This window comes from Microcebus murinus, chromosome 14 (genome assembly GCF_040939455.1).
Source record: "Microcebus murinus isolate Inina chromosome 14, M.murinus_Inina_mat1.0, whole genome shotgun sequence".
NCBI classification, from domain to species: domain Eukaryota; kingdom Metazoa; phylum Chordata; class Mammalia; order Primates; family Cheirogaleidae; genus Microcebus; species Microcebus murinus.
In genome coordinates, this window is record NC_134117.1 from 6,910,235 (window position 1) to 6,935,739 (window position 25,505).

Below are 25,505 nucleotides of genomic sequence, written 5' to 3' on the forward strand. Positions count from 1 at the left end.
TGATATGGTGGATTCCATTGATTTATTTCCAAATATCAATGCAGGCTTGCATTCCCAGGATAAATTGTCCTTTCGGTCATGATATATAATTATTTTTACATATTACTGGGTTTAACTGGATAATATGTTGCTGAGGACTTTTGCATCTATATTCATGAGGGATTTGGGTTTGTATTTTTCTTTTCGTGCATTGTTGCCGTCTGGTTTTGATTGCAGAGTAATGCTGGCATCCGAACATGAGTTGGGAAATGTTCTCTCTGCTTCTATTTCCTGGATGGAAGTGATTGTGTAGAATTAGGGTTGTTTATTTTTCATGATGCTTTGTAGAATTCACAGTGAAACCATCTGTGCCTGAAAATTTCTTTTTTGTAAGGTTTTTTTTTTTTTAATTTCACATTCAATTTCTTTAATAGTTATAGGACTATTCAGATGACTATTTCATCTTGGATGAATTTTAGTAGTTCTTTTTCTTAGGAATTGCTCTGTTTCATCATGGCCAATTCTATGTGCACAGAGTTGCTCACAGCTTTCCTCTAGTATCATTTTAATGCCCATAGAGTTTGCAATGTTCTTTTATTCCCGATACGAATAATTTGTGTCTTTTCTCTTTTTTAATTTATCAGTCTTGCTAGAGGTTTATCAATTTTATTCATCTTTTCAGAGAACAAGCTTTTGGTTTCATTCATTTTTCTTTCTTGATTTTACGCTGTCAATTTCACTGGTTTCTGTTATCTCTATGGTTTTTGCCTTCTGCTTGCTTTGAGTTTGTCATTCTTTTTCCAGTTTCATAAGATGGAATTAAATTATTGGTTTGAGACCTTTCTAATAGCAGCTTTAATGTCTTTTTTTGCTCTACCTTCTCTGTTATTTCTGGGTCTGTTTCCATTGAATAATTTTTATTGTGGTCTAGGAGCACATTTCCCTGCTTCTTTGTATTGGTGATAATTTTTCCTTTTTTTGAGACAGAGTCTCACTTTGTTGCCCAGGCTAGAGTGAGTGCTGTGGCGTCAGCCTGGCTCACAGCAACCTCAATCTCCAGGGCTCAGCGATCCTACTGCCTCAGCCTCCCGAGTAGCTGGGACTACAGGCATGCGCCACCATGCCCGGCTAATTTTTTGTATATATATATTTTAGTTGGTCAATTAATTTATTTCCATTTTTGGTAGAGACAGGGTCTCGCTCAGGCTGGTTTCGAACTCCTGACCTTGAGCAATCCGCCCACCTCGGCCTCCCAAAGTGCTAGGATTACAGGCGTGAGCCACCACGCCCGGCCTGGTGATAATTTTTGATTGGATAATAGGCTTTGTGAATTTTATACAGAGTTCTGGTATTTTGTTGTTGTTCAGTCTATAGAGACTGTCAAAAATTGCCAATGCCAACTATATTCCAAGTCATCCTGGTGGGGTATGGAGAAAAGTTTTCAATTAGCAATAATCACATCTCGGGTAAACCGCATTGGCTGCGAGACTGCCATTGCACAAAGCCGAGAGTGCTGGATTTTGGGGTATTCCTTTCCACAGTGTTGAACTTTTTCAGACAGGTGGTTAAGTTACTTGTTAAGTTTGATCCTTTGAGGTTTGTTTTTAGGATTTTTAGTCAGGTATCAAATATCCTTTATACTAAGGCTACTTTAACCCCTAATTTTAAAGAATGCCCCTTCGGCATTCTCTACCGAACACCCTGTGTGTTGAGTGATGTCTCTCCACTCTGTCTGAAGGGAACGAGATCAATTCTGGGCCTGTGTGAGCTCTTGGGGTTGTCCATTTAAAGTTCTCCGGTGATGGCTCTTTCCTCAGAAGCTGCTCTTGGATTTTTGTGGGTGTCACCCTGTTCACGCCTAGATCTGTGTTCAGTTGGACTAGGGCCAGGGATGAGGAAGGAGCACTGGCTTCTGGGGGGTGGCAGAGGGTGGGAGAAGGATGGGACACGCCGGGGAGGAGAGGGAAGTCCCTCCTGCCCATTCAGGTGGGCTCAACTGGCTCCATGGGAGATTTTGGAGACAATTGAAGGATCGTTTGGCCTCAACCTCTGGACTACTGTGTGTGTTTAACAGCCCAATAGGAAACTCTGGGGGGCACAGTCTCTTCCTTGCAAGGCCTAGCAAGGGATTCTGCACTCACTCCCTGCAGAGTCACGGGAGGGGTTCTCCGTGCCCAACTGCGAGCCAGCTCAGCCAGGCACTGGGACGTGAGATGAGTGTGGCTTGGTTCCTGTCCTCGGGGAGCTCAGATATGCAGCACCGTGTCAGTCCCATATTTTATGAGTCCTGGGCGTGATCAGTGCATGGAGCATTGCTGAGCTTGGCTGGGCTCCCCTCTCTAGTGCCTTGGGAGTATCTCAAACATGGGGACTGGCACTCCTGCTGCCACATCTTATTAATAAGTTTAATTAACCCAGAGCAGCATTTGCCAACATTCATTCCAGACCGGGAGCATGAAGTGAAATGTGCTGGCAAATTCCAGCCTCACGAGGCTCTTCCAGGTTGCTCTCCAAGGCCAAAACTGGGTAGAGTCTACACTCTGGGGTTTCCCAGCTGGAGACGCGTACCTGCCGGCCACCGCTCGTGCAGGCGCACCGATTTGCAGGAGGCAGGGCTGCCTTAACGTCTCCTTGCAGAGATGTCACTGTGCCCTTTCTTGGAAGTGTTTGTGGCTCTCTGCTCTGACCCTCCACGCCGAGGCCTGGTACAGACCTGCACGCGGGTGTTTCCAGCCTAAATCCCAGGCAGATGCAACATCCTGCCTTCCTGTAACCCAAACGAGCCACGGCGAGGGACAGACAGAACTGCTTGGCAAGGCTCTGCCTGTGTTTCCCCTGGCTGCCCAGCCCGGCTCCGTGTACCAGGAGAGACGGAAACAGTGCCCGTGGCAACCGAGAGTGTTGGCTACCGTTCCATCTCACATGGAACCTTCCCAGCAGTCTTCTAGCAGACTTGACCAAGTAGTTCTGGAAACTTATCTCAGGTCCCCTCTGGGCAAAATCATGGAGCCCTCCAAGGGGAACTGGGTCTCTAGAGACTGCTTTGCCTCTGGAGTGGCCCGGACCTCTCTCTGTGGCTGTGGGGAGTGCAGAGAAGTGATGGGCTGCATCCATGAGTGGGGAGTGAGGTCTCGGCAGGCAGAGGAGAGGTCAATGTCAAATGCGTGATGCAGAAGGGAAGGGCCGTGTCGCTCTCTGGAATCCACCAGGGAGTGACTGGTCCAGCCGGGCCGTGCAGGCTGCAGACCACCTCCCAGCTCAGTGACCCAGCCCGGGCCACCCTGCGCTCTCCGAACCTCACCTCTGAGCAAACACTGGGCACCTGCTCTGGGTTCTGTTTGGGATTCCGAGTGAGGCAGGGTGCAGAGCCGACAGTCAGTGAGCACGGGCAGTTAGCGCCTGACTCAGCTGAAGGCTGATTCAGGCCGATTCAGTTAACTCTTGATTTTGGGTACCCGAAACCCAGCTCACACTGGCTTACACAGTGTGTATGAGCGAATAAAAAGTAAATGAAGAAGGCATTTATTGATTTATGTCACGGGACTGTCCAAGCAGCGATTGCTCCCATGTCACCGGGGCTTGGTTTCTCTCGTCCGCCTCTTTTCTTGCACGTGCTGCCCGATTTCTCAGGCTGTGTGTGTGGGCAAGGTGGCTGCCAGCAGCGCCAGGCTCAAAACTATCCCTGGTTCAAGTACAGCAGAAAGCAGAGAAGGCCTCCGCCTGGCAGTTCCTCAAACGGTTAAATATAGAGTTACCACAAGACCCACATCCCACAACTAGATATGTGTCCAAGAGAATTGAGAACATACGTCCACACAAAACTTGCACACGAATGTTCACAGCAGTATAATTTACGGTCAAAAAGTAGAAGCAACTCAAATATCCAGCCACTGATAAATGGATAAGGAAAATGTGTTATATCCATACAATGCAATATTATTTGGCAACGGAAGGAATGAAATAGTTCCATCCACAGGGATCTCATGGTAAGGGGGCAGAGAGAAGGAATTTTAAACAAATGACATTGTCCAGGGAACAGTGGGCATATGTCCCATCTGGGTGGCCCATTCTCTCCCTTCCTGATAAGCAGGAATCTAGGGTCTGGTATGGAACGAAGGTCTGGAGACAGGGCCTGGGCTGGGAGTGGAGGTCTGCAGAGTACAGAATGAGGGAGGGGACCGTGATCAGAGAGGCAGGACCCAGGGGCTAAACTGAAATGCGAAGAGGAGAAGACACAGCCCAGTAGGTTGTCCATCTGTTGAGCTGAGCCGAGGTAAACCTGGCACCAACAGCAGGAGATGAGCCAGGGATGCCAGGCCTGGGCAGAGAGGTCCAGGTTGGAGAACAGGGTCAGAGCTGACTCCCGTGGGACCACTGGCTGTGCAGGGGTGGGGGGATGCAGATGGGGCACCAGATGTGGGGTCTCCCTGGAGGATCTTGCCTCATTGCATAGGAGGCAAGAAACAGAGAGATGCTGTCCCCTTGGAGTAAATGGAGTGAAGACAAAGGAGAAGCTCACTCTGGTTGGGATGATCAGGAGATGGTTCAGGAGGGAGAAGATTGGAGCAGGCTCTTGAAAGATCTGTAGACATTTGGCAGTCAGGAAGGTGGTGGAAGGCCATCCTGAACAGGGACACAGCTTGAAGAAAGCAGAGTGTTGAGAAGGCACTGGGAAGGGCGGGCATGGAGTCTTCACACCAGACGGGGAGAGTGAGGAAGTATTTGCACTGGGATGGAGAGTGCAGTGAGAAGCACAGTGGCCTGAGAAGGGAACCACAGAGCTCCAAGTGTGAGAAATGGGGCCTGGGCTTGAGTGAGCTGATTCCTGGTGTCCAGGCCAGAGGGGCTGCCTGAGATACCAATATGGGGGTGGAGAGTAGGGGCAGGGGGCATGGAAGCCCAGCCCTGCCAGCATTCACCATGGTGGAGCCAGGGTCTTAAGGCAGGGCCTAGGGTCCCCTTGGAGGGGGCCGCGGTGGTGGGAAGCCACACATGCACAGTGGGTGAATGCAGAAAGTGGCGAGTAGCAGGACCAGCCTGCCTGGGCCACCGGGCACAGAGCCAGCCCTCATCACAGGAGGGGCCAGCCTGAGCGAGGGCAGCCGGCTGTGGAAGGCTCCAGCTTGGGGCTGCTGGACCACTGTGGCCAGAGCATCCCCAGCCCCGGACAGGGCCTGGCCCCGAGGGTGCTGGATAAAACACGGCATGTCTAGAAGGACGAGTGCAGCTGGAAACAGGAAACCCTGATGGAGCCAGGCTGCTGGGATTTACATCTGAGAACCCAGAGCTGACACACAGATGTCCCTGTGTAACTCCAGGACCGTGTGCGGAGAGCAGCCCAGGCTAGAGGAGCTGAGCCCAGCGTGCACGCGGTACTTGTCCCTGAGGTCAGGCTGGGGTGGTCGCCGCCTCCGTGGTTGGGCCACACCTGCCAGGATGCAAATAAAGACCAAGGAGGTTTATTTTCCTCCTGACTGGGGCTGGGGCTCCAGCGGTTTACCTTGCCCTAACTCAGCTGCTGCGCACCTTGGTGCAGATGAAAGAGGACGATGCATCAGGCCTTAACGAGCTGCAGGGGCTGCAGGCGCCTGGTCCGGTCTGGCCTCCTGTCCCCGTCCGGCCCAGCCCTGCAGCCTCGCTGGCTGGGGATCAAACGCAGCCAGACACGCAGGGAGCAGAGCTGTGGCCGGGGCTCCTCCGTGCACACCCCGAGCGCGACGGCGAGCTGGGCTGGGCCAGACGCAGGCCGCAAATCAACGCATCAACGCGGTAAGCTGCCTCCTGCCTGGGAGGTAAGAACACAGGTCCTTTTCCCAGCAGGAGGGAATGGCTTTCCCATTTTCACCCTCCTCCGCATCCCTGAGGCTCCAGACGCACTGCAGGCCTGGTGGAGGGGAGGAGTTGGAGATGTCTCTTTTGGTCACGGCAGCATTTGGGGGCTGCCAGTGGCAGGCTGGGCCTTGGCGTTGGCTCTGGGCCCGCAGCACTGGGCTTTGTGTGGGGTCAGGTCTGAAAGTCCTGCTCCCACTGGCCCGCAGCCCACGCCTCTCCCAGCTCGGAGGCGGACGGGGGGCCTCGGGGGACCTTCACAGCCAGGTGTGCGGCTGGCCGACGGCAACACGGGCTCAGTTGCTTTTGTTTGTCCACAGAGTGTCGGAAGGCTCCTCCGTGCGCTTGACTGCTGCACCAGCCCAGCTTTGCAAGGGGAGGCGGGGAGTTTGTGTCTGCGGGTTTGGCTCTGGGAGGGGGACTGTTGGCCCGTAAATCTGGGGCAGGGTCAGCAGTGGAAGGCAGGGACTCTCTGGCAGGTGGGGACGGGCTGGGCGGAGAGGACAGGCAGATGTGGGCCCAGGCGCTGCTGTGCTTTGCACTGAGAGTTGTTAGAGGAATCTCCCTCATGAGGGTGTGGACGGGGTTGGCGCCACCTGGCAGATACCTGGGCTTTGCAGGTGAGCGGTCAGACCAGAGGGGACACCAGCTCAGGGAAGGGCCCCAGGTTCCCCGAGCTTCATCAGGGCCAGAGCCCGGGAGGCCAGAGGGACGTCTCGGGCTGCCCTGGGGAGCCGTGTGCAGTCTTGGTGCGAGAGCAGATTCGGGGCGCATTCTGGCTCTGCCATATAACTGGCAAGTGGCCCCGGCGCCTTGAGATTCAATGTCCCTATCGCAGGCTTATGGAAGATTAATAACAGTACCTCCCGGCTCTTGAGTACCTGCTGTGTGCCATCACCGCACATCGGGAGGTGGGCACGGCCTCATCGCGGAGGAGTCTGACGGGGCTTGGGAGGCCTGCAGTCTGCACCTGGTCTGTCTGGCTTCAAGTCGAGGCTCTGTCCCCCGCGCTGCGTGGCTCTGCGCTTGGCACATAGCAGGTGCTCAGTGAACGTTAGCACGCTCTCTCCCTCTTCTTCCCTCCTCAGAGCCTGCCTCTCTTTCCTCTGCCCTCTGGTTACGTTCAGTTCCGTGCATGTTTCCGGGGCCTGGTCTGTGCGCAGCTGAGCCCGGGCTGGGTCTGCCTCCCTCTCCGCGGGGCGGTGCTGTCCCGGAAGTGCTCCCTGCCCAGCAGCCGCCTCTCCCCCCGTGGGTGTGGCTGCCTGGTGAGTTCTTGCAACAGAATGTGAGTGGAAAGAAATCACATCATAGGGGACGTGGTTAGCAACTGGGTGTGCCATCTCCGTAGAGAGGGCTCTAAGGGCTGAGGGGAGGTGGGGCCGTGGGGTAGACAGAGCCTGGTTCCTGAGCAAGCCCGGGGAAGGCTGCCTGGCCAGCAACAGAGAAGCCGGACGTGACCCGAGACCTCAGCTGCTACTGTGTTGAGCCTCTGAGATTCTGGGCTTATCTGTGACTGCAGCTAGCGCCTTCTCCTTAACTACTGGGGGCCCCAGAGATGGCTAATGGAGGCCTCTCCCTCCCTCTGCAGGCCATGGGGGTAGGAGGAGGTAAGGCCTTTGCAGAGAGCTGTGACTCAGACTGGATGAGAGCCTCATGCAGGGGGACAGGGCATGGGGGAGCCAGAGGAGGGAGAGTTTTTTTTTTTTTTTTTTTTGAGACAGAGTCTCACTTTGTTGCCCAGGCTAGAGTGAGTGCTGTGGCATCAGCCTAGCTCACAGCAACCTCAATCTCCTGGGCTCAAGCAATCCTGCTGCCTCAGCCTCCCGAGTAGCTGGGACTACAGGCATGTGCCACCATGCCTGGCTAACTTTTTCTATATATATTAGTTGGCCAATTAGTTTCTTTCTATTTATAGTAGAGACGGGGTCTCGGTCTTGCTCAGGCTGGTTTCGAACTCCTGACCTCGAGCAATCCACCTGCCTTGGCCTCCCAGAGAGCTAGGATTACAGGCATGAGCCACAGTGCCTGGCCGGAGGGAGAGTTTTGATGGGAGATCAGGGAAGAATTCACAGAGGTACCGCCAGGAAGAGGACATTTCAGAGTGGCTAAGGGAGAGGAAGAGAGCCCCACCTGCAAGCTGAGGCCCAGGTGATATGTCTGAGGACCTGGGGGAGTGCAAGGTCATGCAAGACTGAAGAGGATGGACTTGATTTGGTAGGTGGTGGGAGCCACAGAGTGTTAGCGAGGGAGAGCATGACAGATACCCTGTGCTTTAGGCAGGTCGTCCCAGTTGCTATGTAGTGGCTGGCTGGAACAGGAGATGTTGTTATAGATGTGGGCAACCAGAGGGGTGTGGGTGACGGAGGGAGGGGCCCTGAGAAGGTGGCATCTCAGGACCCAGAGACAGGAGAGGCAGTGAGCCAGGGGAGGCAGCATTGTGGGCGCCCCCTCCCCTCTTCCAGGTGTGCCCTGGTCATGGGGTGGCACCCTGCGCAGAGACAGGGAGCCCAGGGAAGGAACAACAGGATGCTGGGAGACAGTGCCAGAGCGTGTTGACTCCAGGTGGACCAATGGCCCTGCCTGTGGTCTGAGGCCGGGTCCCGAGAATCAGCCCCAGGGCTCTGCCCTTCTCTTTGGTGTGGTCTAGAGCTCGTCACTGCCGGGGGCAAGTGCCTTGGGGTGCGCTGGGTACTGGAGGGTCCCCAGGATGCCTGTGGTGGCCCGGCCTATGCGTCCTGCCCCACAGGGGCCTGGTGGATACTGTGTGGAGCTGATGGTGGCCTGGGGACGGCGCCGCTCTGCAGAGGCTGAACGTGCAGGACCACACGGTAAAGAAGAGTGATGCTGTAAGCACATGCATTCGAAGAGCTCATCGTTTCAGAATTTGCTTCGATTTTCTGCACTTAGAGAAATCTGCCTTGCAAACAGGTTTCAAAAATAATCCCTCTCCCAGATCTGTGTGCTGCTCACCATCTGCAGGGACAGGGTGTGGACGTGTGTGCGTGGCCTGCGGGTCCAAGCCTGGGGCAGGACGGGAGAGGACGGGCTTGGATCACAATGGGAGGGATGAGGCAGGACGCGGAGAGCTCTGTGGCTGGCTGCGGGAGGGCCATGGCACCAGCCGCGGTCAGCGGGCGGAGGAGATGCCGTGGGTGCCCAAAGCCTGACGCCAACCTGCTCATCAACCTGGAAATGTCCGCTGAGTCCTTTCCATCCTCTCCTCTCCTGCCTGGGCTGTGGGGGTCTCTGAGCTGGTCACCTGTGTCCAGTCTCTCCTCCTACCCCCTGCCCCAGGCGGGTGATCCTGAGGACCCATCTGTACCCCTGGCCCCCACACTGGTGCTTCCCTTGACCCCTTAATGTCTATGAGATGAATTCTAATGTTCTGGGAGGTCTGCATGCTCCGGGTCCCACTTTTATCACAGAACTTCAAACCAGTATGTCCCAGTGTCCAGTGCCCCAGGCCGGTATGCAACTCCACATGTTGTTCTTTCTGCCAGAAATATCTTCCCTTCTCCCCATCTCTTTGTCTGGGAGAGTGAGCCAATGGGGCCCGGTGATGACCAGGGTAGCAGCCTCAGAGGAGATGTGCATCTTTGCAGGCAAGTGACATGGTGACATGCCATATTGTGGGGTTGGCAGGTGCTTGCGTGTGTGTGTGTGTGTGTGTGTGTGTGTGTGTGTGTGTAATGTGTACACCTTCGCATCTGCAGCCTGGCTCCTGGGATTACCCTGTGGCAGGAAAATCTTCCTCCTGAGCCTTGCTGTGGGCTGCAGCCCCCCAGAAAGTGCATGGTTCCTCCTTGGCCTTCCTGGCCCTGCCCCGCTGCTGGGTATCCAGTCCCACCCGCCAGAGGCCCCGGAAGGAGTTCTGAGAAGTACTTTCTGTTCACAGCCCATGGAGCTGCCAGGCTGGCCGGCGTGTGAGTTTGAGCGACTGCAATCTGTGCAGGCCGACCCGCAGGCAAGCACGGCACCGGTGACTTCTCAGTAAGCAGCAGCACCAGTCTCTTGCAGCCCAGTGACAGGGGTTCGGGGAGCAGCATCTTTGAAGACCTTGGCTGGGGAGCTTTCCCAGCCGGTCCTGTCTTTATCAGCCACTGTCACTCGGCAGGTGTGGAGGAGACCTCAGCCGGCCTCGCAGGGCCTGTTGTAGCCAACATGTGGCTCCTCTGGCCAGGCATGTGGCTGCGTCTCGTCCTCACTCCAGCCCTAGGAAGTGGACGCTCTTATCCCCTCATGGCAGGGGTGTAGCAAGGTGCCTCCTGGGGCGAATGGCAGAGCTGGAATTAAACCTGCACGCGTCTGACTCCCAAACTGTGTCCCCTTCTGCTGCACGTCTTGTCTCCAGGGCAGTCAGGGTGAATGTGCACCTGTTGCCCCATCAATGGTGTGTCAACTGCCAGATGCGTGAGTCAGGCCATCTAGATCAGCCGGCCACCAGCCGACCACAGACGCCCGAGGCAGCTCCAAGCACTGCCCAGCTGACCCACGGGGCGGGGAGCTACACAAGTTCATGTTGTTTTGAGCCACTAAGTTCTGCGGGTTTGTCATGAAGCAAAACTGAACTGACGCTGTTGCTGTGTAACAGCCATGCCACTGCTGTGCAAACAACTCCGCTGCTTGAAACACCCACTTTGTCTTGCTCCCGGACTCGGTTAGGGATGGGGACAGGGCGTGGCAGGAGTGATGTGTCTGCTGCACGCATCTAGAGCATCGCCAGGAAGACTCGAGGGCTGATGGCTTGGGGAACGACAGCGTCTCACGCACGTCTGGGTAGTGGCGTCTCAGTGGGGGCGTCTGTGGGAGCCCCTGCACGTGGCTGTCCCCGTGGCCTGAGCTCCCCCACAGCATGGCGGCTCTGGGTCTCTTGGCTTTAATGGAGGCCGGGGGCTTCGGAGGCGAGTGGACCAGCTGACAAGGTGGAGGGCAATTACCTTTTATGACCTGGCCCCGGAAGTCTCACTGTGCCACCCTGCCGCATTCCATCCATCACAAGGGAAGGGAATTAGATGCCACCTGATGGCATCAGTGGTGAGGTCGCAGAGCACATGGCGCTGGAATGCACTATGGCCGCCTTTGGAAAATACAATCCGCCACCCACCATCTCACCGATCCCTGCAATAACGCAGTGAGTGGGTGCTATTATGGTCCCCACTTTGCAGATCAGAGAACCGAGGCTCACATGGTTGGTAATGGGCTCAAGGCAGCATAGCTGGGCACGAGTGTGGGAGCGGAGTCTGGCTGCAAAGCCTGTGCCCTCACCATTCCTCTCATTGCCTTTCCGTACTCGGGCTTAGGGGCCCACTTGACTTTTAACTACTGCCCTCAGCTTCACGTTGTCTCCACTTTAACGTGGCGCCTTCTATTAGACAGCTATACGTCTCAGTGTCCCTCCTGGCTCTGCCAGGGATCCCTGTCATTTCCGGCAGTGGGCCGACACGGTGGCCTTGCACCCGTGGCCTCCTGCCCAGCGGAGGCTCCTGCACAGGCACGGGCAGGTGTGGCGGGCGCAGAGCCTGGCTGTGCACAGAGACGGGGTTAGAGGCCACTGGAGAGGTGGACGCAGCGGCTCAGCACAGGGTCCTGGCGCTTCAAGGCCATGCCGGGCTGTGTGCTGAACTCAGGGTTAGGAGGTGCCCTGCTCCCCGAGGCGGGGGGAGGGGGGCGGAGGGGGACACCCAGGGAGGGGAAGGGACTCAAATAGAAGACATGCTGTACTGATCACCACCCTCCCTCCTTCCACAGCAGCACATAAAGTTTGAAGCTATCTAGCAGACAACTTGAATTTAAATCCTAAGAGGATGGAAACAGGGGTTATGTCTCTAGACTTTGAAAGACATTTATTTTCTGTGTTACGCACAGTATCAACATCACTACATGAGTATTTGCAGCCCTGGTTCCTTCCCTGACCCTCCTCCCAGCCCACTCAAAATTCTAACTGCGCCCCTGACATTTCCCCTCGTTTCTTAGGCAAAGCCGGGAGCACTCATGCTGGTAGCCGTGCTCTGGGAGGGGTTTTTATAATTTTTTGTTGACATATAAAATACACTTGCGATCCGTGTTGATGGACAAAATGCCCATTAACAGGAGAATGGAGTACGGTTGTTAGACAAAATATAGGGTGCCCCGTTAAATTTGCAGTTCATTCTTTTTTTTTTTTTTAATGTTCCAGAGAGGAACGGGTCGGTCTCCATGAGTGGAGAAAGACCAAATTTGCGCTTCAGGTACACAATGGACACTTTCCGGTGTAGCTAGCCCCACAGCTGTAAAAGGGCACACAGGCTCAGTGTGCAGCTCGGTGGATTTCCACAAGTGAGCACGTCTGTGTCACCACACTCAGATCAAGAAACAGAACGGTCCAAATGCCCCTCGCGTCTCTTTCCAGTGACTGTCCGTCCCCCACTAGCCTGGCTCTAACAGCACAGACAAGTGTTGCCTGTGTTTTTTTTTTTTTTTTTTTTGAATACCATATAAATGGAATCGCCCAATTTGTATAATTTTGTGTCTGGCCTCCTTTGCTCATCATCATGTCTGCGAGCCTCCTCTCGTGTTGTCTCGCAGAGCCGTCGTTCATTTTGGGGAGTATTTCTGTAGGGAACATACTTATACCAAAAGAGTTATTTTTCTGAAATTCAAATGGATCTTATCTGGCAACCTTATTCCATTCTCCTGTTGATGGACATTTTGCAATTTTCAGTCCGGGGCTATTTTGAATAAAGCTGCTATGACTACTCCGGCGCGTGTCTTTTGGTGAACATATGGACTCGTTTCTTTTGGGTGTTTACCTAGGAGTGGAGTTTCTGGGTCACCGGGATGCATATGTTCAGTTTAACACGCGCTGCCAAGCAGCGTTCCAAATGGCACGGATTCGTACGCCAGCCAGCAGTGAGTGAAGGTTCCAGTTGCTCTACATCCTCACCAACCTAGGCGTCTTCTGTCCTTTTCATTTTAGCCGTTCTAGTGGGCGGGCTCTGCTTTAACTCCCTCGCGGTTTTAATTTGCATCTCGCTGATGATTCACAAAGCTGAGCACCTGGCCACTTGCTTAGTGGCCCTTTCAGCCTCCTCTTTCGTAAGGTGCGTGTTCCAGCATGTTGCCGAGTGTTTTATTGAGATGCCTGCCTCTGAAGAAATTGCTTTGTAGGCATTTCTTTTTTCAAGGGTTTTTTTTTAATTTCGGCATATTATGGGGGTACAGATTTTAAGGTTTCAATAAATGCCCTTTCCCCCCTCCCCCCACAAGTCTGAGTCTCCAGCATGACCATCCCCCAGATGGTGCACATCTCACTCATTATATATGTATATACCCGCCCCCCTCCCCCCTGCCCAATACCCTATTACTGCAGTACCTATGTGACCACTTAGGTGCTGTTTGTAGGCATTTCTTATATGGTCTGGATACAAGTTATTTGTCAGATATAATTTCAAATATATTTTCTTGGGGAGCGTTTTGGAAAGAAACCACTGAGAGAGGACTTTCAGCTGGTTGTGGGGCTTGCAGGTAACTCAGAGGAGGAATTAGGTGGAAAGGAGTTTAGTGACAGTTGCTGTGGACAATGAATCAGATAGATGCCCTCCACTGGCCGTTGAGAGGCACAAGTGAAGACCAGATTGTGTTTTCTTTGGATGCCCCATTCATTCTGAGAATGGACCACATGGGGCCATGAGCTGTATTCAGATCGTGACATGCATGAGAGCATGGATAGATTTTCCTTGTATTGAGCTTACAATACATCTTGGGAAATTTCAGCTGGGAAGCACCTCCAAAAAGTTTGTATGTGTCCCAGCGCAGACTCTATGGCATATTTCCAGACCCTGAGGACGGAGGCCATCCCAAGGGGAATGGAGATCCTAATTTTCCATGTAGGCATAAACACCCTGGAACGCACACTTGATAAGAATAAAATGCTTAGTATTTGAACACAAGTGGCATCTGAAGGGTGCACTTAATTCATAAATCAAGACCGCACAGCAGATGATATTTATGGCAGGCAGCTCTTGCTGGGGGAGATATTAAAACTTGTAAGAATTGTAAATGCTGCAACAAAAAAATGCTACCGTCCCTGGCCCTAATTGATGACTTCCTCTTGGATAGATTGAATAAATTAATTTCATTGCTATACAGATGACATTAATATGCTTTTATAATTAATTTAGTTCTGAGAGCTGCTCTCGGTGCCAGGATTTCCTTGGAGGGAGAAAATGGCTAAAGGAAAAAGTGACACATGAAGAATAATTTTAAAATCAAATAAAGAACAACTCTCTGATAGGAAATAGCATGCTTGGCGTGACCCTGTCGTAAAAGAAAATTCACCAGGGAATCGCTCGGAGGCGGATATTAAGGTCATGACGGTGCGTGCCCCGATGTTGCATTTTCACTGGGGTTTCTGGTGTCCAAGTCTGCGGTTAGGCAGGGAGTGCCGTGGAAAGCCTCCCTCTTTGGTGGGGCTCATGCAGCTAGCTGCCCCTTCATCCTTCAGGGCTAGCGTGACATATATTTTATTGATGAAACCAAGGCACTTTTGAGGATGAAAAAAAATTCTAAAATAATAAGTTTGTAATATTTTTGGAAATATTTCTTGACGGACACGTTGGTTTCATTAGATTGCTTCTGTACACGGTTCTATGAAAAACTATTTTCGACAGTAATATTATATCTAATACAGAAAGTAACATATTCACATACAATAAGGTAAAATTTAAGAACACTCTGTTATATGGATTATGTGAATACTAGCAACCACAAAGGTGGAATAGTCATGTACTTTAATCACGTTCTTAGCCTTATCTTTCTCTGATATGGTATGTCAATGGTATGAAATTTTTTTTTCCAATACAGTCTCATCATTTTTATGATTTTTTTTCCCATGAAATTTCCCATAGTCTTCTTCATAGAAACATTTTGTGGTTTATAAATGTTTGAAATTATTGACACCTGCAGTCTGTTCCTCACTGTAGGTCATGCTATTTTGAATTAGGGAACTTTTCTGTCTGTAGATGTCAGAGCAAATGAAGGATATGCTCAATGCCAACTTTTTGGCATTAAAATGTGAAAATCTTTCAGCCTATATATTTTGCCTGTTACTATATTTTTGCCTCCTTTCAGAGTACCTTTATGCAATAAATATTTTTGTAAGACAAAATTCATCAAACAAATCACCCTTATTTGTAATTTTAAATGCTTCATTAAAAGTTGAGATGATGCAAAATTGTGGGCTTTCTCAGTTTCATGCTTTTCTGGAACAGAACATATATATATTTTTTTCTACCTAAAAATAGGAGCTCCATCAATAGAGTCTTTTCACTAGTCAAGATATTCAGAAATATCATTATAGAATTTCCACAGCGAGGCCTAATTGTTTAATGTGTTGAGTTTCTCCTTTTGTTTTTTAGAGATAAATTCCAATTTCTTTTCATTTGCAAGCTTTGTTTTCAATTAATGCAATTCTTTCAAGGCTCAAAAATGGCAAGTCTGTGTGTTGAATAATTTGATCAAAGATCTCCAATGTTTTCAACAATATACACCCCAAATTTAGAAGACTCATTTACAAAATGGTTCAATATCACCATAGGACACTTAGATTGACTTCAAAAGCTCAAACTTTTCTAAAATCTGATAGGTGGCAGGCAGTAGAGAGAGAAAGCACATTAAGCCATGATGAAGCATGGTTTCTTTTTTCATTTTTAACCAGCTTGATGATGAATTTTTTGTTATATATATAATATATATAATTTGTAAATGTTGGCAACTACAGCTTTTACTTGTTAGAACAAATACCATAGCCTATTTGATATGTGCACCATTACCAATTTCAAGTAAATTTCTCCTTCATAGGTTTCTTTTCTTTCCTTCTTTCTTTTTTCAGAGATAGTGTCTTGCTCTGTTGTCCAGACTAGAGTGCAGTGGCGAAATCTCAGGTCACTGCAGCCTTGAAGTCTGGGCTCAAGGGATTCTCCTGCCTCAGTCTGCCTACTGCCTCAGCCTCTCAAGTAGCTAGGAAGATAGGTGCATGCCACAATGGCCAGCTAATCTTTAAAGTTGTTTTTTTTTTTTTTTTTTTTTGTAGAGATGGTGTCTTGCTATGCTGCCCAGTCTGGTCTTGAACCCCTAGCCTCAAGTGATCTTCCGGCCTTGGCCTCCCAAAGTGCTGGGATTACAGGTGTGAGCTATGGAGTTTGGTTACGTTTTTTAATTTAGTAAGAATATTGTTTTTAGCATGACACTGTGCTCCACTAAAAGCTATATTTTTATTATCATTGCAAAACAAGTACTGTTTGCTTTAATATCAACCTTTAAATGCAATTTACGATAGTATAGTACATAGCTTTATTTTTCTTCTTGGGGTTTCTAATTGCCTTGCTTTTTTTTTTTTTTTTAAACACGAGAACTATAATATATTTCTCTGTTATATCTTTAAGACTATCCAGTCTCTTAACTATATACTCCTTGTTAAAGAAAATGTTTTCTTTTCTTCCTAAGAGTTCTCTGACCTCCTGTTAGGATTTGGAAAGTTACTTTGTTATAGTTCTGTTATCCAGTTGTGTACCTAGAATTAATTTTTTTTGGACTCCTAGGATTCATCTCATCTTTTTAAGAATTCCCATGTCTTTTTTTCTTGCTTGGATTTTTTTTTTCATTTTGCTGAGGAGTATGCCGAGAGAATATTTTTCAAAAAGAATATTTGGGATGTAGATTTTCTAAGTATTTTTATGCCTGAAAATGTTTATTTTTCCCTTACACTTATTTAATAGTTTTTTGAAAAACAGAATTATAAGTTTAGAACTTTATTTATTTAATGAGAACTTGGGAGCATTGCTCTATTCTTCTAGTTTCTGGTGTTGCTGATGAGAAGTCACTTGCCAATCTGATTATAATTCCTTTGCCAATAACCCGGTTTTCCCATCTGGGAGCTTTAAACACCTTCTCCTTGCCCTTGGCGTTCCAGTTTTCATGACAGTGTATCTGGGAGGGGGTCTCCTTTCATTCAGGTTGGTACCTGCTGGGACGCAGCAATCTGAATATTTCTAGATTCCTTCAGCACTTGGAAATGTCATTATTTTGTTGGTGTACTTTATATATTGTCTCCATTTTCCCCTAGTATCCCCACTAGATTCTAGTGTTTCCTGCAGAGCCTTGTCCTTGGAGTGGGCATCTCCTGGGAGCTCTTGGCACGTGGGTAGGGCCTGTGGCCTGGATGGCTTCACATTGGTGTGGACAGGCAGGAGGCAGGCAGGACCCCCGCCCGCCAGGCACTTCCACACATACCCGACAGGCTCTGATGCAAGCAGTGGGGGGCCCATCTTCCCCAGGTGGGGGGCTGGGGCTTGGAGCTGGGGACATAAATCCTGGGCTGGAATTAGGACCCTGGTGATATCGAAGCCCTGCCATGGCATTGTGAGAGAAGGGGCCATGGGAGACTGAGAGCCTGGGATGGGAGATCAGATGGGACTCGTGGGCTGCAGGGAGAGGAAGGAGCAACCTGGTGGAGGGGCCAACAGAGAAACACGTGCGTGTGCATGTGAGTGTATGTATGTGTGTATATGTAAGCGTGTACGCCTGCATGTGCATGTGCTGGGGAGACGTGTGGAGGCCCAGGCAAGGCGTGGCTGGAGGGCTCTTTCTAGTTGGAGGGCAGAAATGCAGGCCTGGGGACCAGTGCCACCGCCTGGGAGGCTGGGGACACAGTGGGGACAGTGACCTCCAGCAGAGGGTGGGAAGAGCAGAGTCTGAGCCCCGCCCGGCCTGGGGCCGGGGGAGGAGACGGGAGAGCACAGGGAGTGGCGTCGCATCTTTCATTCTTTCGTCGTCATCCGTCACACTGAGTGTCTCTCATGTCCGACCCTGGCCGGGCTCCGAGGGGCCCTGGAGGTGGACAGGCTGGAATCCCTCACCCAGCACTGCCCCCTCTCTCCCCGGACCCCTAACAGCGGCCCATGAGACGCCTTCTGTGCTTAACGTGAGTGGCAGCCGCCCATACTGTTATCCTGCAGTAAATAAAGGTCACGGCGCCCTGTCACATGTGTGAGCTCATCTGTTCCTGGCTCTTGTGTCCTGAGTCGGAGGGTGGACTTAGGCATTACCTGGACTCGGGTGTGACCTTGGGCTCTGCTGGGTGACCTCAAGCAAGTTGCGTAACCTCCTGAAGCCTTAATTTCATCATGTGTACAGCCAGCTGGGACAATAACAGTTTTTGTCACTTAACTTTGCTAAGTCTCAGGTGCAGTGACGTTATTCGGGATTATAGTTCCCGTGTGTCATTTGTGGTGGATGTGAGGACTAAAAGCAGAGGTTTGTGCAGTGCCCTTGTGGTCATTGTTGCTTCTACTTTGCAGCTGAAGGAGCTCAGCCAAGGGTGCGTGGCTTCCCCGGTGCCATCGATGGGCCAGGCGCCAGGGCTGCAGGTGCAGGGCTGGTGTCTGGATCTCGGGGGAGGGCCCTCCTCCTGTGTGGCTGTGTGGCTGGGCAGAGCCTCGGAACAGCCCAGACTCCCTGTGTTGTGAAATCATTTTCCAAAATGGGAACATGTGACCGTTCCCGACACCTTCAGCAGACAGCACAGGCTGTCCGAGGGAATCTCTCAGCTCCGCCGAGCCTGGTGGGAGGAGACGGGCTCGCTTCAGGGGAAACACAGGACCAAGGAAAGGGAATCTGGGCAGAGAAGCGGTTACCAGAGATACCAGTCTTCAACTGCTAGTTCAAGTTCTGCAGGAAGGGACGACTGGTCATCCCAGTGCACGTGGCGAAACCCACCTTTTGTTGCAGAAGCTCTGAGCAGGGAGGCTGGCTTTGACCTGCTCAGCACGATGGCGTTTGCCTGCAAACTGCGATCGTCCATGCTATAGCCCGGTGGCTGCTCGGGGAACAAGTTGTGATGCTGAGCTTGCTGGGTTACTGAGCACAGTTCAGAATTTGCAAGTAAAATGGATTTTGTGTCATTCAAGTTCATCCGGAATCAAAATCAGCTCACCATGGCCCAACGCCCTGCTGGTACAGGCTGCTCCCGAGCTTGCTGGGATCCTGCTCTCGCTGCAGGCTCGGGTGGGGGTGGGGCTGTGACAGCCTCACGTTGGTCCACTTATGGTTATGGTTTGCAAAGCGTTTCCACCGCCTGGCTTGTTCGTAGTCCTCCCACAGCCCTGCGAAGCAGACACACCCCAGGTTCCAGGAGAGGCAGGGCAGCGTCACGGGTCTGCGGCCTCTGCAGCCACAAAGGGCCTGTGGTCAGAAGGCACCCTCTTGGTTTGGTGGTTGGGTGGTTGGATGCCCTTTGGCCACCATCTTGGAATTTTAACAATCTCATCTTTGAGCTGGTGTTTCGTAGGTGAAGTGTGTTGGGACCATGGAGACTCGTGCAATGGACATGTCTGTTGTTTCTTGCCACCTTGTCAGCATGTAGTCTTGTGCATGCCCCATGAGCACAGAATGACACAGAGAGTTCAGTGGGACCCCAGGGGTGTGCAGGGACAAGTGTTAGAAGCAGGGCCAAGCGAGCAAGGGCACAGACAGCCCAGAGATGCCACACTTTCCATTCAAACCAGAGCTTGCTTTGAATGCAGAGCCTCTGAAGAAGCAAATGACCAAGGAGCCCTGTCCCATCTCTTCTTGCTGGTGTCATTTCCCTGTGATAGTCAAGGACTTACACTGGTGAAGGTGACCCAGAGGGAAGGGAAGAGAAAGGCAGGGCAACACTGGTTCCTTTTCCTTTTAGCTCTTCCTTGCTCATCAGTAAGGCCAAGGCAGAGGGCGTTGGTAGAATGTGACTGCATCAAGGAGTGGAATAAAATAGAAAACAGTTGAGTTGTTTTTATGTAGCATTTCCACTGTTCTGGCAAGGACAAAAATATATTTGTGTGTACAAACTATAAAATACAAATTGTGTAATTTTGATGATTCCACGTGTGAGTTAAATGTTCTTATATTCGTATATAAAATTTGCATTGTGCAATATAATAATGATGGTAGAATTTATCCTAGTAATTAATTTACTTAGAATGGCATCAAATAGCAAATAAAAAATACCACGACAAGATGAGAGAGAGAGACTGTGGAAGAAAGGAGAAAACTTTGTATTTTAGTAACTTCAACGGTACTTTTTCCTGCTTTTTAAACAAGGAGCCCCACAGTTATGAAGACAGCCTGGCAGAGGGGACGGAGACTGGGAGGATGGGAGGCCCAGCCAGGTCCCAGGGCTATTCAGGGGTGAGCCGGGTCAGAATGCAGGACTCTGGTGACACCTGGAAGGAAGGTTCATGATGATGGTGATGGTGGTTATGATGGTAAAGATAATGGTGATGGTGATAATTATGATGGTGATGATGGTGTTGGTGGTGATGGTGATGGTGATGATGAGGGTGATGATGATGAGGGTGTTGGTAGTCATGATGAGGATGGTGATGATGATGTGATGGTGATGATGATGGTGATGATGATGATGGTGATGGTGATGATGGTGATGATGGTAATGATGGTGTTGGTGGTGATGGTGATGATGATGATGGTGATGGTGATGATGGTGATGGTGATGATGGTGATGATGGTGATGATGGTAATGATGGTGTTGGTGGTGATGGTGATGATGAGGATGAGGATGATGATGGGGGTGTTGGTGGTGATGATGAAGATGGTGATGATGATGGTGGTGATGGTGATGGTGATGATGATGAGGATGATGATGGGGTGTTGGTGGTGATGATGAGGATGGTGATGATGATGATGATGTGATGGTGATGATGATGTTGGTGGTGATGGTGATGATGATGATAACGATGATGATGAGGGTGTTGGTGGTGATGATGAGGATGGTGATGATGATGATGTGATGGTGATGATGATGTTGGTGGTGATGGTGATGGTGATGATGAGGATGAGGATGATGATGAGGGTGTTGGTGGTGATGATGAGGATGGTGATGATGATGATGTGATGGTGATGATGATGTTGGTGGTGATGGTGATGGTGATGATGAGGATGAGGATGATGATGAGGGTGTTGGTGGTGATGATGACGATGTGATGGTGATGAACTAACATTACTGAGCTAAGCACAATGTATGACCCATGCAGTGGCTCATTCACCTTCATGTCAGTCCTGGGAGGCAGGTATAATTACCTTCCACTTTTCAGAAGAAGAGACCAGTGCTTTGAAAGGTTGAGGCACCTGCCCACATCACTCAACCGGCAGTAGCACAGCCAGTCATCCTGGACCCACAGACAGAGTCACCAACTCCTCTGTTCTCCTCTTCTACCTCTGTCTCCTCAGACCTCAGGCTCCTCCTGGTAAGAAATAAGGCCACTCATTTTATTTATTTTTCTTTTGAAAAGTGGATCATGATGGCTGGGCGTGGTGGCTCACGCCTATAATCCTAGCACTGTGGGAGGCTGAGGAGGGTGGATCGCTCAAGGTCAGGAGTTCAAAACCAGCCTGAGCAAGAGTGAGACCCCCGTCTCTACTAAAAATAGAAAGAAATTAATTGGTCAACTAAAAATATACAGAAAAAATTAGCCGGGCATGGTGGCGCATGCCTGTAGTCCCAGCTACTCAGGAGGCTGAGGCAGGAGGATTGCTTGAGCCCAGGAATTTGAGGTTGCTGTGAGCTAGGCTGATGCCACGGCACTCACTCTAGCCTGGGCAACAGAGTGAGACACTGTCTCAAAAAAAAAAAAAAAAAAAAAGAAAAAGTAGATCATGAGATCCCTCTCCTACTTCCTTTCTTGCCCTCCCACAGTCTCCACACAGCAAGAAGCTAAAAATGTAAATCTGATCATGTTACTTTTTGCTTAAAAGCCTTTGATGGTTCCCAACACACTTAAAGTGGAACCCAAACTCCCTGAATGCAACGCGACATACTCCCTGCGCGATCCGGCGCGAGGCTCCTGGCCCCGTGTCTGTCTCTGCTCCTGGGCTCGCTGTGCTCCTGCCGCACTGGCCTGGGTTTGCTCCTCCGCCTGCTAAGCTCCTTCCCATCCCAGGCCACCAGCCACTCCCCAGTGTGCCAGGGACACTGCCCACTTCCAATGTCTGTGCCTGGCCAGTGCCTGCTTGTCATCCACGCCGCAGCATAGCCCTTAAGACAAACCGCATTTGCTCTGCTTACCTGGAATGTACCTGATGCCCAACAGAGAACAAATCACTGCATTTTCTTTTATTCATCCAGTACTAGCAAAAAAAAAAAAAAAAAAAAAAGAAAAAAATAAAGAATAATATGTGATGAGTAATACAATATTTGCATTATAAAGAAATACTTTCCAAATGTTGGTAAAGAAAGTCTCCTTTGTTCCCCTGCAGCCCTCCTGGGTCCCACCCTGCCTGGTGCACACTCCTTCCAGACCATTCTCCCTGCTCTTAGCTGCCAGGACAATTACCAAGATGGCACTTTCTTTACATTCTGTATTTTCCCTTATCCAGACCCATAAGGTGGGCAGGTCCAGCAGGGGCTTGCTAATAGCTCTTGGGGTTCTGGGCCCAGAGTAGAAGATGTGGGGCACAGAGAACATAGCCCCGCCCAGGCATTGTTGGAAAAGCCAGGCAGGCAGGAGCTGTCCCACGGTGGAGACCTCTAAGGGTGGACGTGGACCAACGTGAAGAAGAGGCATGGGCTCGGCTGGCAGGGGCGGGCTTTTGCGGGTTCTATATGCAGCAGGACCCACGCATCCCTGGGCAGCTGGGGTGAGGCAAGGTCTGCGAGGGCATGGCATCCCCAGGGGTGCCTGGAAATGGCCCAGCCCCGCATGACCTCAGTGTTCTCTCCTGGACCCAGTACCCAATAACCCTTGTAAAGCCGTTTCTACAAGGCCAGGCTGAGGGGCCGGGTCTCCAGGTTAATCTGAAACCGTTTAGAAGCTTTGCAGCATTCCAGCCCTGTCGCTTGCCAAGGGGCCCCTGGCTCCTCAGGGGATTGGGCTGGGTGGGAAGGGACAACCAAGTGAGCCCTGGGAGGTGGGCAGGTCCCCGGGTTACAACCTCTCATGGCCAGCAGCTGCCTCTGCTGGGAACCCCAAGGGCTACGCTCCCCAGAGGCCCAGCGTCAGGCAGGGTGGCCCCCCCCCTGCACTGCAAACAGCCTTTTCCATGATGATAAAAGACATTCGTGCTTATAGAAAATTTGGAAAATACAGAGAAATATAAAGATGAAAATTTAAATGACCATAATCCCACCACTCAGACATGACTACATTTAGTTTTACTGTGTTTTATTTTAGTAGTTTGATAGCACACATTTAGACAGATTTACAAAACCAGAACTGCACGACGCTAGGCCATGCTCTGCTTAGAAGAATCCGCTGTGTGGCTTGGCCAGGAATTATTTTGTCAACCCCCTGTCTTCTGACATCTAAATTGTTCCGTATTCTTTGCTATTATAAACAAAGAGGTGACATATATAAGTGTTTCCTTAGGAGGGTAGCTCTCTAGATATCTATTACTGTGGAAATGTTTGCCCATTTTTAAAATTCTTGAGACATGGTGTCAATTGTTTTCTAGAAAGAATTACATGCACATCAGCAGGATGCCACGGGTGTCAGAAGATGCAGGAATGGGGCATTCGGGGATCCCCAGTGTGGTCCAACAGCCCCAGCCTCAGTGGGCCCTGGGGTGTGGCCGTTATCTGCCACTATCCTAGTCCCCGAGGAAGCTCTGTTCATTGGGGGTGGGCGCGGGTGGGAGGGGAGTGGGTGCTGGACTGAGGCTGACAGGCAGTGCGATTAGAAAGCCCCCCGCCCAAACAGATGAAGCTCCCGCATGAGCTCAAGGTGTCCACTCCACGCTGCTCGGGGGCTCGGCCACCTGAAGAAGGACTCATGCTCTAGGCCGCCCAGGTGGGTGAGGGCTGTAGCAGGTGGTTGGGGCCTGGACCAGGTCTGACTGCGGCTAGACCCGGAAGGTTCCAGGTGTGCTCAGACCCTCTCGTGCTGACGGTGTCCCGCCTCCAGCAAACACAGGACGCCTGTCCACTTTGGGCCTCAGGGCCTTGGGGCCTGCACAGCCCAGAAGCGTGGCGGAGCTCGTGTTCCTGGAATTCTTAACGGCAGCCACGGGCGCTGGCTCGGACTCGGGTTGGCGTGGGGTGGGCAGTCTCGGGAGGCCTTCTGTGTGCCCCCGCCTGGGGAACTGGGTCCCCCTTGCCCACAGCTGCAGCTTCAATGAAGCCTTTTGTACTGACATTTCCTCTTTCCTTTTGTTACTCTCCCAGTCCCTCCCTCCTGCTTCCAGGGCTCCCCCTCCACCCCCCGATAAATCACCTGCACCACGTGCTTGTCTCAGGCTGGGGGAGCCAGACGAGGGTTCACTGCATGATCACATCCCGCTACACAAAGGTGAGCCAGACCTAGGATAACTCACATTATCTATTATTATTATTATTTTGAGACAGGCTGTCCCATCTCAAAAAATAACTTTTTTTTTTTGTACTCAGGCTGGAGTGCAGTAGTGAGATCATAGCTCACTGCAGCCTAGAACTCCTGGGCTCAAGCGATCCTCCTGCCTCAGACTCCCAAGTAGCTGGGACTATAGGCATGTGCCACCATGCCCAGCTAATTTTACCTAATTTTTTTATAGAGATGGGGTCTTGCTATGTTGCCCAGGCTGGTCTTGAACTCCTGGCCTCAAGTGATCCTCCTGCCTCAGCCTCCCAACACACTATTTGAAGCCTTCTCGGAGGGAACTGTCAGAAACTCCACAGCTGCTGTGCCACTCACACTGGAGTGAGAGCGGGGGTCTGGGACAGGGAGGCTGGTGGGGTACAGAGCACAGACTGTGTGTGTCACAATTTACTAGAGTACCTATTGGCCAGAGGTATCGATGACGGCAGCTAATTTAAACTGTCCTTTTATTAAAATAAACTGTGCTAGGAATTAAATATAGTGTCTGCATGAACTTTGAAGGTCAAATAAGAGATGGTGCGGAAATTTCCCATTTTCAGAGAGCTGCTCCAAGCTACCGCTCCGAGAGCCCCCGAAGATTCAAGTTTGCCCTCCTCTGCTGGGGAGCTAGCTCCCTGGGGCCAGAGAGAGCTGGGCTGTCCCTGCCCAGAACCCTAGAGTTTGCCGGGCACGTCCACAGCTTTATCTCTCGGAGCCCCAGTGAGGTAGGGAAGCAGCATCAATTACTTTCGGCCTCGTTTCAGGAGCAGAGGGGTTAAACGGCGGCCAAAGCCACAGCCAGCCGGGCTCACCAGGTGGAACCCGTGTCTTCAGACAGAGCTGCCAACCTTTCTCCTCCACGTGGCTGGGTTGGGTGCCCGGGGACGCCGCACGGCTGCCTGGAGGTAGGGGGAGCTTGGGCTTGGCCAAGACTGACCTTGACCAAGATTGCTTTAGGAAATCTGTGGTTTGCAGTCCCCACCTGGGATGAAGGCTGATCTTGCCCACACAGGTAACTGGGAGAAGGCTGCCCTCTGACATTGGTTCAAGGACGTTGCCCCCCGAATGCTGGTGGGTTGGTGGACAATGCCACTACCATTCTTTATGCCGAAGGAACGTTCTGTCTTCCTTTCTCTTACCTGTACTTGGGCTTGTGTGTGCATTTGGGAAGGAGTCCCGTGTCCAGCCATGGCTGGAGCTGGCCCGGCCTACCTCCCCCTGGCCTAGCACCTTGTTGCTAGGCCCCAGTTCCACCTGAGCCCACAGATTGCTTCGGGAGCCTGGGAAGAGAAGGAGGGAGCGGCAGAGGTGGTGGCTGGGATGGTTCTAGAAGGAGAT

At 51.2% G+C, this 25,505-nt stretch overlaps 1 non-coding gene across 1 annotated transcript; it reads right to left on the reverse strand.

Moving 5' to 3' along the window:
* Positions 1–1,345: 1,345 nt before the first annotated feature.
* LOC142875737 (U4 spliceosomal RNA) lies at positions 1,346–1,485 on the reverse strand. Its single transcript, XR_012923033.1, has one exon. It is a non-coding gene; the product is annotated as a U4 spliceosomal RNA (small nuclear RNA).
* Between the last annotated feature and the right edge of the window lie 24,020 nt (positions 1,486–25,505).